This window comes from Furipterus horrens, unplaced genomic scaffold (genome assembly GCF_987537825.1).
Source record: "Furipterus horrens unplaced genomic scaffold, mFurHor1.1.pri manual_scaffold_17, whole genome shotgun sequence".
Lineage (NCBI taxonomy): Eukaryota > Metazoa > Chordata > Mammalia > Chiroptera > Furipteridae > Furipterus > Furipterus horrens.
In genome coordinates this window covers 70837902-70853105 of record NW_028327187.1, presented here as the reverse complement: position 1 = coordinate 70853105, position 15204 = coordinate 70837902, and the positions used below count along the sequence as shown (strand labels likewise).

Below are 15204 nucleotides of genomic sequence, written 5' to 3'. Positions count from 1 at the left end.
TGAGTCCCCCTGCCCTGGGGCGAGGTTGGGTCTGAGAAGCAGGCAACTGAAAGGCAATGGAGGAGACTTTCAGTGGCTGATAGTGTCCAGCAATCCTGTCTCCTGTAGGAAATCTATGTCACCCTTGCATCTTTTTGACATCAGATGCTTTCTTCCCTCCTAAGGAGGGGTGCAAAGGCTTGGATGGGCCGAGTTATAAGGATGCCTGGGTGTCTTAAGCCTACAAATGAGCAAGTAAATAATAACCTTGAATAAGGTCCAGTCCCATAAAGAGACCCCTGGCATTGACTGGGATCAGGCACTGCCCTGGAGATTAGAGGGTACACCATGGATGAACTTGTGGATGTGGAGTAGTAGAGGCTGGGCCACACTAGGTAGAGCCAACTTCTGCTTTTCTTTTTTTAATGGGTCTGGTTCATCTCCATGCAGATGGTTAGTGGGAAGTTGACCAAAGGGACATCTGTGGCAGCAAGCCACCAAGCCTGCTTTGGGACAGAGTTCTGGGAACGTGGGCGGGGTATGCATGTCTGCTGCCTTTGGTGACTTCACTGTCACTTGGACATGGAGGTAGCCCCTGAATACATAGTTGAGCTTAGATTTTAAAGTGAGTTCCCCCCAGATTCTCCCAGAGAGGCCAAAGAATTCAGGTGGCAGTAGAAGCAGTCTCTTCCACAGAGTATTGAAGGTTGACCCAAAACCCGATTCATAAGCTTCCCCAGCTTTTCTGTGGCTCTCTTCAGTTATTCTCATCCCTAATGTTTCTTTCTTTTACCTCACACAACACTAAAGGATGGTGATTCTTAACTGGTGGCCAGGATTTCCATAAAGACTCTCACTGGATTTGGAGGGATCTACACAGCTGATGGGTGTCCGATTCTCTTTGGGAAGACTGAAGAGAAAGGTATTGAAATGGGGAGCCAGGATCCTCCTTGCCGCAAGTGAATGTTCCATGAAAAATTTTCTGTCATCCTAAAGAAATCTGACTGAAAATCACCTTAAATAATAACATCCCTTGTTTTCTTTTATAAAATAATATGTTTCAAATATGTCGTTTATGTGCTTGCTTTCTTGCCACTTGGGATACAGTGCATTATCTAATATGGGTCATATTAATGGACCTTTGTAGAGTGATGCAGCTGCAGGATGTAAGAGCTGTAGTTTTGGAGTCACATAGACCTGGGTTCTAATACCAGGTCAACATGTGACTGGGCCAGTTACATCTCTGAGCATCTGTTATTTCATCTGTAAAATGGAATAATGGTATCAACTTCATTTAGAGGATTACATAAAATACTGTATTTAAACTGCTAACCAGTGCTGTACAAGTAAATCCTCAATTAGAGGTGGTAGTTACTTTAAGGGATGGTGTGACAAGCTGGGTACATGAAAGGAGTAAGTTGATCCCCTGGAAGAGTTGCAAAGCCAGGAATCAAAGGGGCCAGGGATCTGAGCCCCCAAAAGCAGCCTTTTGGGAGAAGCAATCTCAGGAGGTAGGACTATCAACAGACCAATTAGAAAAATAAAGAAACCAAGTCACCAAGAGCTTAGGTACCTTAACCATGGCCACACAGCAAGTACCTAGTGGAAGACTACTGTACTTAAGTGAATTTTATTGGAAACAACAGTAACAAATATTCAAAACTCATCACTTCCTAATTATTTTTCTTCAGTTTGCTATTATAGGTTATATACATTTATTGTCCATGTTACCATGGACAGTCAGTCAAGAGAGCCAGGGTAGTCTCCCCCATTGGCCAAGATGGTGGCAGGGGTAGGTTCTTACACTGAGTACTCCAAAAGCTAGAGATAAATGGAGAGGCCCCTGAGCATATTGAAAGCTAGAAAGCTGAATGGATAGTATCTCCACAGTGAGCCAAAAGCTAGTAAGATTACTGGGTAGAAAAGAAAGCCTTCTCTCCATTACCTTCACGGTTGGGAGAGATACAAGATGGCAGAGGAGTAATCTGCAATTACAACTGAAATGTAGAGAAATCATCCTGAATAACCAACTGAACACTAGCTGGAGAAAAGCCTTATAATCATGGACAGACAGAAGAAACCACTTCACCATAACGTGACCGGTATGCAATGTGGATGAAACACAAGAGGGCTAGCTGGGCTTCCATGGACAGCAGCTGAAGTGCCAGAGGGAAATTTCAGTGGCTGGGGGGTTCCCCCTGAGAAGTGTGGGATCTAAACCCCAAGCTGGGTTCCCTAGCCTACAGCACCAGAGCCAGAAAGGAACCCAGATAACATCCACTTGTGGAAAGTGGCAGGGTTTCTGTCTGCCGGGGAGAGATAGCTGGAGACACAGAGAGCCTCTTAAAGGGCCAACCCATACAATTTCGTTTGCAGCCATTTACCCTGGGATCCAGCAAAGGTGGGGCAGAGTGGACTAGAGATGCTTCAGGAGAATCTGGGGATGTGGCTTTGGGGAGAGAATGAGGGAGCAGCCACCAGGATCCCTGTGGTGAGTCATTCCCCATACTGCAGGAGGCATCGTGCTCTGATAGATCACTTCCCTCCAAGTCACACCAGCCTAAAGAGAAGCAATAGCCCCACCCACAAGAATTACTCTGCCTCACCCTGTGGTGCTTAAGCCTGGCTATTACAGATTGACTAGATTAACAACTGAAGGAGACAGCCACTGTGGATCCCTGGTAGTCTCAGACAGGCTGCCTAGGGCACCATATGGCATCATCAGGAGCAGATCCAGAAAGAGATAACAGTGGTAAACACTAGATTCTACTGAGATGAATTCCACCGTGTTCTTAAAGATTTGCATTATTTTCTCTCCAGAACAGCTTTTAAACATCCATTTCTTGTCCTTCAAGTTTGTGCCTATTAGATCACTAGTTTTTATATTAGTTTATTTCAAATCTCATATTTTGCTCCTCCATTCTCTTACTCCATTTTACCTTATTTCCTCTTCTTATTTTTGTTTTAAATTCTATTTTCTCTCTTGCTATGGCTTGTTTCCATTCCACACTCTTACTATTTCTCCCCTCTCCTACCAGTCAAAACCATTTTTCTTGTCATCAACCATCTCACATCCTTTATCCCATTCTTAAAATCCCCTTATTCTCTCTCCACCTTTATCAATCATTGTTTGTTGGTTATGGATATGGTGCCTGTTGTTGTATTTCTTCAATTTTATTTGTAGATCTTCACTATTTTTGTATTTCAAGTCTCAAATGTTACCATTCCCCTCTCCTACCCCATTTTGCCTTCCTCCTACCCTTTCTTGTTTTCATTTTAAACTTCAATTATTCCCTGTCCTAATTTTATCATTTCTCACTCTTAGTATTCCTTCTCCCTATATCCTCTCAAAATCACCTCTCTTTCCTCCAGACTGCTCTTAAGCTTCCTTTTTTCCGTTCTTTTTTCTCTCTTATTCCCTCCCTCCTATATTAACCTTTGGTCATTTGTTGTTGATAGTGCTGCGTTATATCTTATTCTTCAATTTGGTTTCTGTTTTTTCTCTCCCTCACTATATATATGATTTCTGTTTAAACCTAATAGTATAGGCTTCCCTTACTTTACTCCATTCCACCTTCTTCCCTCCCCTTTTTACTTATGTGTAAATTTTACTTTCTCTCATTGCCTTGTCTCTATTCCCTACTCTTATTATTGCTCCTCCCTCTACCCTCTCAAAATCATTTTTTCAGTTAGTTATCTCGTATTTATTTTTCCTTTCTTATAACAGTTTTAATCTCTTTACACCTTTATTAATATTGGCTCATTTGCTGTAGATAGAGTGGCTGCGGGTGGGGGTTATCTTTGCGGGTGTGTGTTTGTTTCTGAGCTATTTAGTTTTGTTCTGGCAGCACCTGTACTACAGCAAACAAGTATGTGGTGGGTGGAATGACACTCAGTCAGCCACCTAGAGGAAATGACCCACCAAAGAATGACAGAACAACAGCCAAAACCCAATTACAATCAGACAGCCAACATAAATGGCATAAAGCACATCCCAAGAGCATCAAATTCAGGTGAACAAGGAGACTACAAAACTGAATCACACAGGTCTCTTACCACAGAACACATGGAGTAAAAGAAGATCAATCTCAGAAGCAGAAAAAAACAAGAAGAATCACCTAAAATGGAGAGACAGAAAAACAACCCTCAATCAAAAGGAAATGAGGAATCCCAAGAAGAGTGCTAAATGAAAATAGAGGCAAGCAAACTATCAGACATTGAGTTCAAAATACTGGTTATAAGGATGGCCAATGAGCTCAGTGAGAATTACAAAGCACTCCAGGGAAGTTGCAATGAACTTCCTGCAAACTACACCGGCATAAAAAAGGATATAGAAACTATCAGTAAGAGCCAGGAAGAAATGAAGAATACAATTTCTGAACGTAAGAACAGAGTAGAAGGAATCAAAAGCAGGCAAAATGAAGAAGAGGATAGGATCAGTGAGCTAGAGGACAACACAGAAAAAAATTCCCAGACAGTGCAACAAAATGAAAAAGGGCTGAAAAAGAATGAAGAGGGTGTAAGAGAGCTGCAGGACAACATGAAACATAATAATATCCATATCATAGGGATACCAGAAGGAGAAGAAGAGGATCAAGGGATGGAAAACCTGATTGAAAAAGTTATGACAGAAAACATCCCTAACATGAGGAGAGAAAAAGTCTCGCAAGTACAGGAAGCACAGAGGGTTCCATTGAAGATGAACCCAAGGAGGCCTACTCCAAGGCACATCATAATTAAGATGGCAATATTCAAAGACAAAGAGAGAATCCTAAAGGCAGCAAGAGAAAAACAGCGAATAGCATACAAGGAAGCTCCGATAAGGCTATCAGCTGATTTCTCAACAGAAACACTACGAGACAGAAGGAAATGGCAAAAAATATTTCAAGCAATGAAGAACAAAGGCCTACAACCAAGACTACTCTTCCCATGAGGCTCTCTTTCAAAATGGAAGGTGAAATAAGGAGTTTCCCAGACAAAGGGAGACTAAGAGAATACATCTCCACCAAACCAGCATTGCAAGAGATGCTAAAGGGACTGCTTTAAGAGAAAGAAGAAAAGGAGAGAGGAAGAGGAACACAAGTACAAAGGGAAAAAGTCACAATGAATAAGTACCTATCAATAATAACCTTAAATGTAAATGGATTAAATGCTCCAATCAAAAGACATAGGGTAGCGGAATGGATACGAAAACATGACTCACATACATGCTATCTACAAGAGACTCACCTCAAAACAAAAGGTCTACACAAACTGAAAGTGAAGGGATGGGAAAAAGTATTTCAAGCAAATGAAGTTTCCTCAAAAAACTTTTGAACCACTGATTACATGGCTGAGAATGTATCCTAAGAATCCTGAAATACCAAAAGAACTGATGCACCCGTATGTTCATAGCAGCATTATTTACAATAGCCAAGTGCTGGAAAGAGTCTAATTGCCCATCAGTAGAGGAATAGATAAAAAAACTGGTACATTTACACAATGGAATACTATGCAGCAGAAAGAAAGAATTCCTACCTTTGTGACAGCATGGATGGAAACTGGAGAGTATTATGCTAAGTGAAATAAGCCAGGAAGCAAAAGACAAATACCATATGATCTCACTTAATACGGGAGGCTAATGAACAAAACAAACTGATGAGCAAAACAGAGCCAGAGACATGGAAACAAGGAACAGACTGACAGTGACCAGAGGTGAGGGGAAAAGAGAAGAGGGGGAAAGAAGAGAAAGGGTGTTGTAGGGGACTACCCTGCGTGGCTTCAGGAATTATAGCTGGGCCGCAAGCTAGGTCCCCCCAGGAGGCCTATAAGTGTTGACCAGAAGATCAGGAAGGCTGGAGATAGACATGACTGGAAATCCCTTCAGGGGGTCCCCATGGGAACTGGATTTAAAGAATGAATATTCATCTTTGAAGCTGCTCTGTTTTTCTCATCTCTTAAGTTAGCTATAGACCCTGTGTAACACCAAGTACCCGGAAGATGTATGCACTTGATATAGTGCCAGGACGCCTAAATAGACTGTGACTCAGAATGTTCACTGTGTTCCTTACATTGTTATTAGTAACCAGTGATTGTTAACAGTAATCCAAGCACTTGAAATTGATTGATGATTTGTGTATCCTGACTCTGTATCCCCTGGATACCCTTCTCAATAAAAGGAGCTGGGAAGGCTTGATTGGGGCTCTTCTCCCTTAGAGAGATCAGCCACCTTTCCAGACAAAATAGTGTTTGGGTTACTTATTGTCTCTCATTCGCGATCCTGAGACCACTGCTGGACAGTGAGTTTCCACCAAGCAGGGGGCGTTGGGAGCGGCCGGCCTCAGAGTGTAGTAAAGAAATTAGTACAAATGACCCCCCCCCCCAGGGACAAGGACAACAGGGTTGGGACTGCCTGTGGTGGGGGGCAGTGGAGAGCAACAGGAAATGGTCTCTGCTTCAGGTAGCTCACAGCCTGGGAGAGGAAACTGGGTTACAGAGCATTTGGGCAAGTGCAAGGACAGATGCATGATTCCTTAGCCAGTATTCTCTCCACACTGTCCAATGGCTATTCCCCAACTGGGAAACAGGGCAGCAATGTCTACTTCCTGGAAATAAACTTATAATGAACACAGGAGAAAACGCATATGGAAAAATGGTCAGTTTCACCCCCAAAGGCATTATGTAAGGTATTGCCACACCCTGACACTAACTCCAAGGATTCAACGTTTCAGATATCAGTCCGACAGAGAAGCAAACAAGGGAGGAATGGGCTTACCTCCGAAGAAAACCTCAAGGGCTGAGAGGACCTGGAGTAAACAGCTGCGGTGGGGGGTGGGGGTGGGGCAAAGAAAAAACTGGCCCTAACGCGGGGAATGGGGTACAGATAGCGGGGCGCGAGAAGCTGGAACGGAGAGGGCGGAAGTTGGGACAGCAATGAGGGAAGGCACGCCAAGAACAGCAGGGTTCCCTCGGGGCCGGGCGGGGGCCTTGGCCAGGAGGTTCTAGACGGCGGGGCGGGCCAGAGCACTGAAGGCACCTGGCGCGGGAGGAGGAAGCGGGCCTGCTCCGAGACCGACTGTTTATCCAGAGTCTCTCTCACCCGCGGGAGGGCTCAGGCAGGTGCCCAGGGCTGCAGGTGCCCCGGCCTCCCGCTGCAGCATCAGCCCGCTGAGCTTCCCTAACGCCGAGCCCGCGACACCTCACCTTGGGTTGAAGTCCTGGAACAGGCCCCTCAGGTTCATGGCGGAGAACTTCACCGCGGCGGCCTCCTCCTCCCCCCTCCCCCCGGCCCCCCGCGCCGCTTAGCGGGCACGTTAGATCGGGTCCATGGTGCCTGCGCCAGCCGCGTCCCCGCCGCCGTCGCCGCCGCCACCACCCTGAGAAACCTGAGCCACGGCCTCCTGCCCCTCCTTCGGAGGTTCCGTACAGCGACTGCGCATGTGCACTAGGCCCCGCCCGCCGACCCTGGGAGGCGCCGATAGTAGCGCTGGACGCCACTCCGCAGCACTCTCACCTCCCAGCAGGCTGAGGGGAGTGCGGGGACTAGAGGGTGGTTGAGACCGGGATCTGTGTGTGGCACGCGGCGGTCAGCCAAGCGGGGGCGCTGACTAGATGCAGACTTGCGGGGAGGGAGTGGGCCGCCCAGGAGGCCTGCAGTAAGGTCCTCGAGGACACCTGCCACCTTGGCGCACGCTGCCTTGTGGACATTCCCCTTAGTGAGCACTAAGCCTCCTGGGGGAGGGGAGGCCAAAGGTGGTACGTTGCATTTTGGCGATCTTAACCCAGGCTTCACCTGTCAGGTCTGTCAGTGACTCCAGAGTCTGCTTCTCAACTTCCCTCCCAAGGCCCAGTTCAGCTCAAGGATCTGCTGGCCATCCCAAACCCAGGTTACCCTGCACAAAAGTCATCTTCCCTCCCAATGGGCTTGCCATCCTGAGTTGCTTCTCCTTTCGCACAAGACCTATTCACGGGGTGGGGGTTGGGGGTGGAGCTGGGGTGAGGAATGCCCGAACTGGAAATTTGGGAATCACCCTTGCTTTAATAACCTAATTCAAAGACTCCTTGATTCCTGCCTAGACTTTGGTCACCTCACATCTGGCCTCTGCCACCACTCCAGACCATCGTATTTAAACTCCCAGGTTTATCTTCATTGGGCAAGTCAACATCCTCTGCGAAATGGAGGTGATAAAACCCACTTTCTAATCTTGTTCGGAAGAGTCTATGACATAATTTGCATAACACACTGCCTGAAGCGTGCTAGGTGCTCAAAGAATGCTGTTGCTATCTGGCGCTATTTCAGTTGCCTACCTCCTCAAGGAGTCTATTTACTTTCGGAATTGCAGAGCAGGACAAGGTCACAGCAGGTGACTTAGTCTACCTTCTTCACTTCCTTCCAGATGATTTAAGAGTTTTCCATGAGCACAGCAATACCTTAGACATTAGTCTAATAGTATCATGGATAATCGTTGTTGTTACCATACCAGAGTTTCATGAATGGCAATTTTATATGGGTTAGCCCTGGGGGCAGCTTAAGAAGATCACAATTATGATAGACATACTTTGCCATGGTGTATCACCTTTCTTCTGAGAACTTGAAAATACTTCACAAGTAGTAATTAGGCTTCCCAAACCCACTTGGAAATGGATATTATTATGTGCAGTGTTTTTAAGGATGAGTAACCTGAATCAAGTTTGTCAGCTACTGAAGCACCAGGGCCCTGCCCAGAGATTTTGGTCCATCTCCTCTGCCCATCCTTCAGGTGGAGTCAAGTGTCTAACCCTGAGGAATTTACCAATGAACATTTAAATACAGACGAGAAAGCTGAGGCACATAGAAGCTTGTAGACTGTGTCCTGAGCCACCCAGCTAGTAAGGGTGTTGGAGCAAAAGTGCAACTTGGGGTCTGGCTGAACTTGCAACCCACAACTTCTAGAAAGAGGTACTTGATAGTGGCCAGATTGGCCAGCACCATCTTAATTACCATCAGACTTGCCCCCAAAAGGCATTAAGGAGTGGAATTGTCTGCTAAGGCACTTAAACAACAAGCACCATTGCACTTTCAAGAGTCTCGTAGAGACCAGGCAGGCTGCTCATAGTCCAGAGCCTCGAGGGCAGATACTACTTTGGTGAAGTCCCAGAGTCCCAGAGCTGAACCCACTGCTCTGCAGGCACTCGGTCGCCCCTAGAGGTGAACAGGTTTCAGGGGGGCTGTTTAGTCCAGGGAGTAGGACATGAATACACAACAAATTGCCAACATATTCTTTTGCTCTGACCAACCAAATAGCCAAAGGAAGCATACAGGCCTGTCCATGAGGATATATGGGAAGAATAGGACTAAACCAAGGCACCACAGCCACAATCTTCCGGAAGTATATGTACCTGCACTGCTTCAAATTCACCGCTACTCTCATGGAAAGCAAAGTTGTCCTACGGCTCACTCCCCTGGGCAGACTAGACACCAGACACGCAGCAGGCCAGCAGTTTCCTGCAGTGCCCACAGGACCAGTACTCTCATGCTTCCACAAGGGGGCCTCTGTAGGACCCTTTTGGATAGAATCTCTGGGAGCTGGGCAAACATGATTTTGCCCCTGATTCTATCTTGTGAATGTCCCTTGGCGTCACACCCTGCATCCTGCCACCAGCCCAACCCTATCCCTATGCCCACCCCCAGCTCAGGGACCAAAGACAGGTTGAGACCTGAGACCAACTGCTTGCTACCCAAGACCCCAGAAGAGCTGACAGCAGTATTTGCCACAGAAGAGGGCAAACGAGAGTCAGGCAGGAGGTCAGCCTCTTCCCAAGGAGGCTGGAGTTCACAGCAAGCTATAGCCCTGGCTGGGGAATGGCAGCTTTTCAGGGGAGCAGGACCATCGCTGAGACCCATCACACCAGCCACTCACGGGGCAGACTTAGGGCATCGAGAGAATGTCAGAACACTCCTGCTGACGGACAGCGGAGCTCCTGTGTGCTCTGCCCCACCTTGGTCGGGACTGCACAGTGCCCACAGTGGGTGGTGTGTGCTTGCACAGAAGCTGCCGTACAGTATACTGCACCCTGGAAAGGCTTCTCTGAAGGACCTGGGGATGCTTTGGGACACCCCAGATGCCACCATCCTGCGGTCCACAGCCTCCTTGGGCGAGCACTATCTCACACCAGTCAGTTCCCCCCAAGAACCAGCACTCAGTGTCCCTGCTTCTGTCCTGCAGTGCCCCACAGGGTCCTGGTCCCGTGATGTCTCCCAAGGGTACTCATTTCATGATGTATCTAGGGTTCCAGCTCACCTCCCCCTGCATCTGCCCTCAAGTTCCTCCACAGGCCAGCCCAAGGAAGTTCAGATGAAATCTAGCGGGTCCTCCGCCCTCCCCCTCTCCTGGGACTGCCGAACCTCTTCACAGCCTGCATCCTAAGACCTCAAAACACTCATCTGCCAAGGTCCTTTCGAAATACTCACTTGACTTTGGGGGTGTCTGGGGCCTAGGGGAGCATCCAGGTGACCACCTATGCCATCTGCTTCAGCCTTTCACCTGGCCAAACTCCCTGTTTGGGTCACCAAAGTCTCAGCTGGCTCTGTGGGTGACTGACAAGGCACCCCTGCCACCCTCTCTGTCTCAGCCTCAGGCAGCAACACCTCATAATCACCTGAACAAGGCCATCGGTTTAATCAAGCATTTGGGCGTTACAAAGGGAATTCTTTGAAAATAACTCGTACTCACAGTGATTAGTCACATGTCCACAGGCAATAATTGTCATTTACCAGCCACTAGAAGACTCACCGTGAAGATACATCACGTCCTGCCAGCTCTGCCTGAACCACACTGTGCTGAAAGGAGGACACTCTTCTGGGGACAGTCATGTGAAGATAATTGCACTTGAACACCATTACTGGGGACTGAGCAGTTTTCCGTGGGGACACAGGCAGAGTAAGGCCCCAAGCTGTGCAGGCTGGGGCCAGGGTGGAGAGAAAGTAGGTGGTATGGGCAGCAGTGGTGATGGGGGCAATGGGTTGGGCCCCAGAAGGAAGAGAGCACCATTGCAACAGGGCCACCTTGCTGCTGGCTTCCTTATCATGACTCATCACAGCACTGAGCGAATTGATGGGAGCAACTCAGGGGCTTACGGGTGCAGGAGACATGAATTCCTGCAGCCAGCTTCCAGTGGGCAGGCTCCTCTTTTGAACACCCCCACCTTGCCCAGGGTCTTAAAGGCACACAATCTGTCATCTCACATGTCAGGGGCCAATGGGCATGACAAGGCCCTGGGTGAGCAAACAGAGTGCTCTGTGTCTGCATTGCCGTGGCTTGAGAATGAATCCATGGACCTTGTGCCGCCTTCTATGGAAATGGCTCTGACAATGCTTCTGCTCGAAAGTCAGTGGCAAAGGATCATCACACGACCCTTCCTGGGTACAAGAGGACTGGCGAAGTAGTGTCCCCATTTGTCCAGGAAGCCAGGGAAGAGGAAGACAAGGTGAGGATGAGCACTTGACATCTGTCCAATTGACTGTTGCATGGTAGGTGTGGGAGACAGGCAGGCGTGGTTTGAAAGACTTTGACGACCGCTGTGTGGAGACCCGTCCAAACTTGGGTCTTAACCAGCCGGTTTCTTGTCTTTCATGCTTGCTCTGAATCCCACCCTCCGGGGGATTTTAAAGATAGAATAGAAATACAAAGTGGCTTTTAAGGAAAAGGAACCTGCTCTGTTTTTCTCTGTATAGCCTCAAATCCTTGTCAGCAGAATGTGGAAAACAGAACAATTAAGAGGAAACGTTTTTGACCTTGTGTAAAATACCTGGATGTTTCAACCCTGTATTGATCTGCATTTCCGTTTCACTCCCTACCATTTGGGGAAAGGTTGCATGTTTTCCTTACGCATTTCTGCGTGTGGAAGGTAGATTATAAACCCTGGCTAATAAAGAAACGAGGGCGATTTTTCTCAGAGAAAACCGCCTCCCTTCCTTCCTCAGATGGAGAATGTCTGAGTAGTTTCTTCATCCCCTCCGAGGGACCCAGAGTCTCTTACAGTAGGTGCTCATCAAAAGCAGCTGCTATAATCTGTTATCACAAAATCCCCTTCATTTCTCGGAGAAGTTTCTCAGAAAGTCACATTTCCTTTGAAATTCTCCACCTTTTCCCAGTGCTCCCTACCGTACAGCAGGTGTTTCAAATCCAAAATTACATCTAATTTTCAAAATATTCTATACATCTCAGAGGGAGACATCACCCTCTTCACCCCAGAGCACCTTTCTGCAGTTCCCATGGCAATAACACCTAAAATCTCGTGGGGCTGTGAATTTTCTTGTTTCTTTCCATGCAATGTCACAGTATTCACCTGTGAGTCTCTGCTGCCTTCCACATTTCTGAATGCGTATGAACAAGGGAACTGGTACATGTTAAATCTACAGTAGTTGGTATTTATTTCTAGTAAAATTTTGACCCCGGACCCTACCAATCTCTCCTCTGAAAATTCGTTTCTCTGATCAGCCAGAGATCTTGCCGCTCTGTTGAGAACTGAATAGGAAATGAGCCAAAATTGCTGCTTGTTTTATTTACCTCCTAGGGGATAGATTATTCTTCTCGGGTGCAGACTATCACCAAGAGGGTGAAACTAACCCAAAGCCCCAGAATTCCATTCCAAGACCAACTCCTTTCCTCTTTACAGTTACCCTTTCATTAAAACCTCCTATTTTCCTTCATTTCCTCTGGCTAAAATCTAGCACTTGCATACAGTTGTCCAAGGTAAGTTAAAGGTAACTATAACAAATTGTCATTTCAATTGAGTCAGCCCTGGATTTCCAAGGCCAGAGAGAAGAGTCTGTCCAGTAACTTAGGGGCATTGCTTCAAGGACCGCGACCCTCATTTCTGAGGGAAACCTTGCAGATAATGGGGATAAAATTCCTACCACTTCACTGTGTTCTCCTGCAATGCAACAGAAGCACAGAACAGGCACCCTCCCTGCCTTCCTCAGGTGGACATTTCTCTCTGGTTTATCCACAATCCAAAAGAAACTTCAGGGCAATTCTCCATCGCAGATTTTCACACCCAAGGTGCACTGTCTGCAGAGTCTGGCCGCTGCCACCACCCAGCTTCATTACAATCAAAGCCCACAGAGGGAGTCGCAGTTTCACAAGGCCCCAAACTACCCTGGCTCAGGCCATTTACACTGAGTGTGCTCCCCCGGGGTCCCACCACCTCTCCCCTTCTTTTACTTGTTCTGTAGGACTTAGGGGACACCTCACCACGTCCCTTATGTGACTGCAGCTCCCACACTGTCATTCTATGGGTGGGTATGTCCTGCTTATCTTAGTGTCCCCACTACTGACACAGGGCCTTCCAGAGGACAGAAGCTCAGTGACTGTCTGGGGAATGAATGGACCACTGAGCAGGGGTTATCTTTATTCACATGAAACATCTCCACTTTCTTGAATGAACCAAGCAAATTCAAGGATACTTATGTAAGTTGTTTCATGGAATGACAGACAGAAGGGATAAGAAGCAAGAATTAACAGCCTTTTGCTTTTATTTCCCTATTTCTCAACCCCATCGATTGCACTGCTGAGTTCTTCCACATTTCCAAGGAAATGCTGTTCTAATGCCATGCTCCCTAGTTCAGGATCACAAGCTAGGATGGAGGGTGTCCCAGTTTGTGTTACACAGTAGCAAAACTCTTGTTCTTGAACTGGACAAACTTAGTGACCAATGTCATTCGCAAACTTAGATGCTGAAACTTATGAAACCTTCCATTAAAAGGAGCGACATTTGAAAAATGCCTACAGGAAATAAGGATAAATTTCTAAATTATCATAGGAGACCAAAAATACTACAGCCCTTATTCCCCCAACTCGCCCTGGCCCTCACTACCTAGAAGGCTGACTGCTCTCTCCTCAAACACCAACAGAAGGCTCAGCCTCACTTCATGCTCCTAGGGGGAAGTTGATGGACATGGGCCTGAAACGTGCCTAGATGCAACTCTGGCTCAGGCCCTTTCATCCTCATTGCTCTCCACCCCTTCTGACAGGCATAGAAAAAAACTGGGATCCTTGCTCTCTGCCCTCAGCAAATACTCCAGGATTTTCAACTTGCTGGTTCCAGCGTGGGCACTGGGACCCCACAGGAACTCGTAGAGTGCAGGATGGCTGCTGAGTACCTGCCAGACCTCCAGGAACTGTTCCTGCACCCCAACTTTGGGGATGAACTCCCTGAGCTCCCCATAGATGTAATGCTTCCTCCAGGCATGCTCCCCATTCAGTGCTTCCCAGACCTTCTCCTCAGGGGCACAGTCGCCCTCTAGGAGAATCACTCTCAGGAGCATGACCAGGGGGCTGATCTTGGGCATGGTCTGCCCATTGCTCGCCATCCCATCACAGGCGAGGCCCGGGTTGGTGACCAGAACATAGGTGTGGTCGCTGAGATCCACTTCCTTTACATCAGTGCCAAAGAGGAGCTGCATGCACTCAGAGGCTAGTCTGAAGATCTCAGGGAAGTGGTCCTGCTACTCTTTGATGATGCTACTCAGCATTTGTGTCTTTGTGGTAGGTTCCTTTGCATGATACTTCAGGAGCAGGAACTCCACCAGGTCAGCCATCTTCAAATATATGGTATCTTAGAGTGAGGACTCAGCATCTTCACAGACTTCTCTGCTGCTTGGCCCCTCCTCATCTTGGCTTCTGAGTCCTTCATCCTCAGATTGGCTCCATGGAAGGGCTGCCGTGGCAGGGGGGAAAGCAGGCACTCTGGGGGCTCTGGGGCGGACTAGGCGCCTCAGCAGCAGGCTAGGCTGTCTGGTAACAAGTCAGAGAGAGAGAAAGAAAAGGGGGAGGCAGACAATGCCACCTCTTCCTCAGCCCCAATCTGCTGTGCCTCCAACAGGCCCTGGTTTTCTCTTTGATCCTGACGGTCTTCCTCAAGCTTGCAGAGCTCACTCATCTGACCCAGAGGCATGATGACTTGTGTCGGGTGGCAACAAGAGTGTGGGTGGGAGGTGGGTGATGGGAACCCACCTGAATGGGGAAGAGAGTGTGTGAGTGGCCTCAGCTGACAAATGCACCTTAGGCAGCTCTGATGAAGGAGACTTTTAGGTCTAATCTTTAGGGGTGCTGTTAGGTCACACAGGGGTCTCACCTCCTGTGTAACCTGTCCCCTAACATTCTGAAAAAGGAAGTGAGAAGGCTGCTCAGACATTTCCTCTCAGGCCTCATATCCCTAAGATCCCCCACCCTGAAACTACTATGCAGCTGGCACTGTCATAGG

The 15204-nt window shown here is 47.7% G+C and overlaps 1 long non-coding RNA gene and 1 pseudogene across 4 annotated transcripts in view; both read right to left on the bottom strand.

The window, feature by feature from the left end:
* The window catches only part of LOC149991172 (uncharacterized), a 34579-nt gene extending 27205 nt beyond the window's left edge, over window positions 1-7374 (bottom strand). For 3 of the 4 annotated variants that reach the window (XR_016508635.1, XR_016508633.1, XR_016508636.1), the window contains exon 1: window positions 7162-7374. This is a non-coding gene — a long non-coding RNA (uncharacterized LOC149991172). Of the gene's footprint in view, window positions 1-4035; window positions 4098-7161 lie in introns of all 4 variants that reach the window. The other variant, XR_016508634.1, reaches the window with a different exon arrangement.
* Window positions 7375-13930: 6556 nt separating this feature from the next.
* On the bottom strand, window positions 13931-14895 carry LOC149991171 (melanoma-associated antigen 11-like; annotated as a pseudogene).
* Between the last annotated feature and the right edge of the window lie 309 nt (window positions 14896-15204).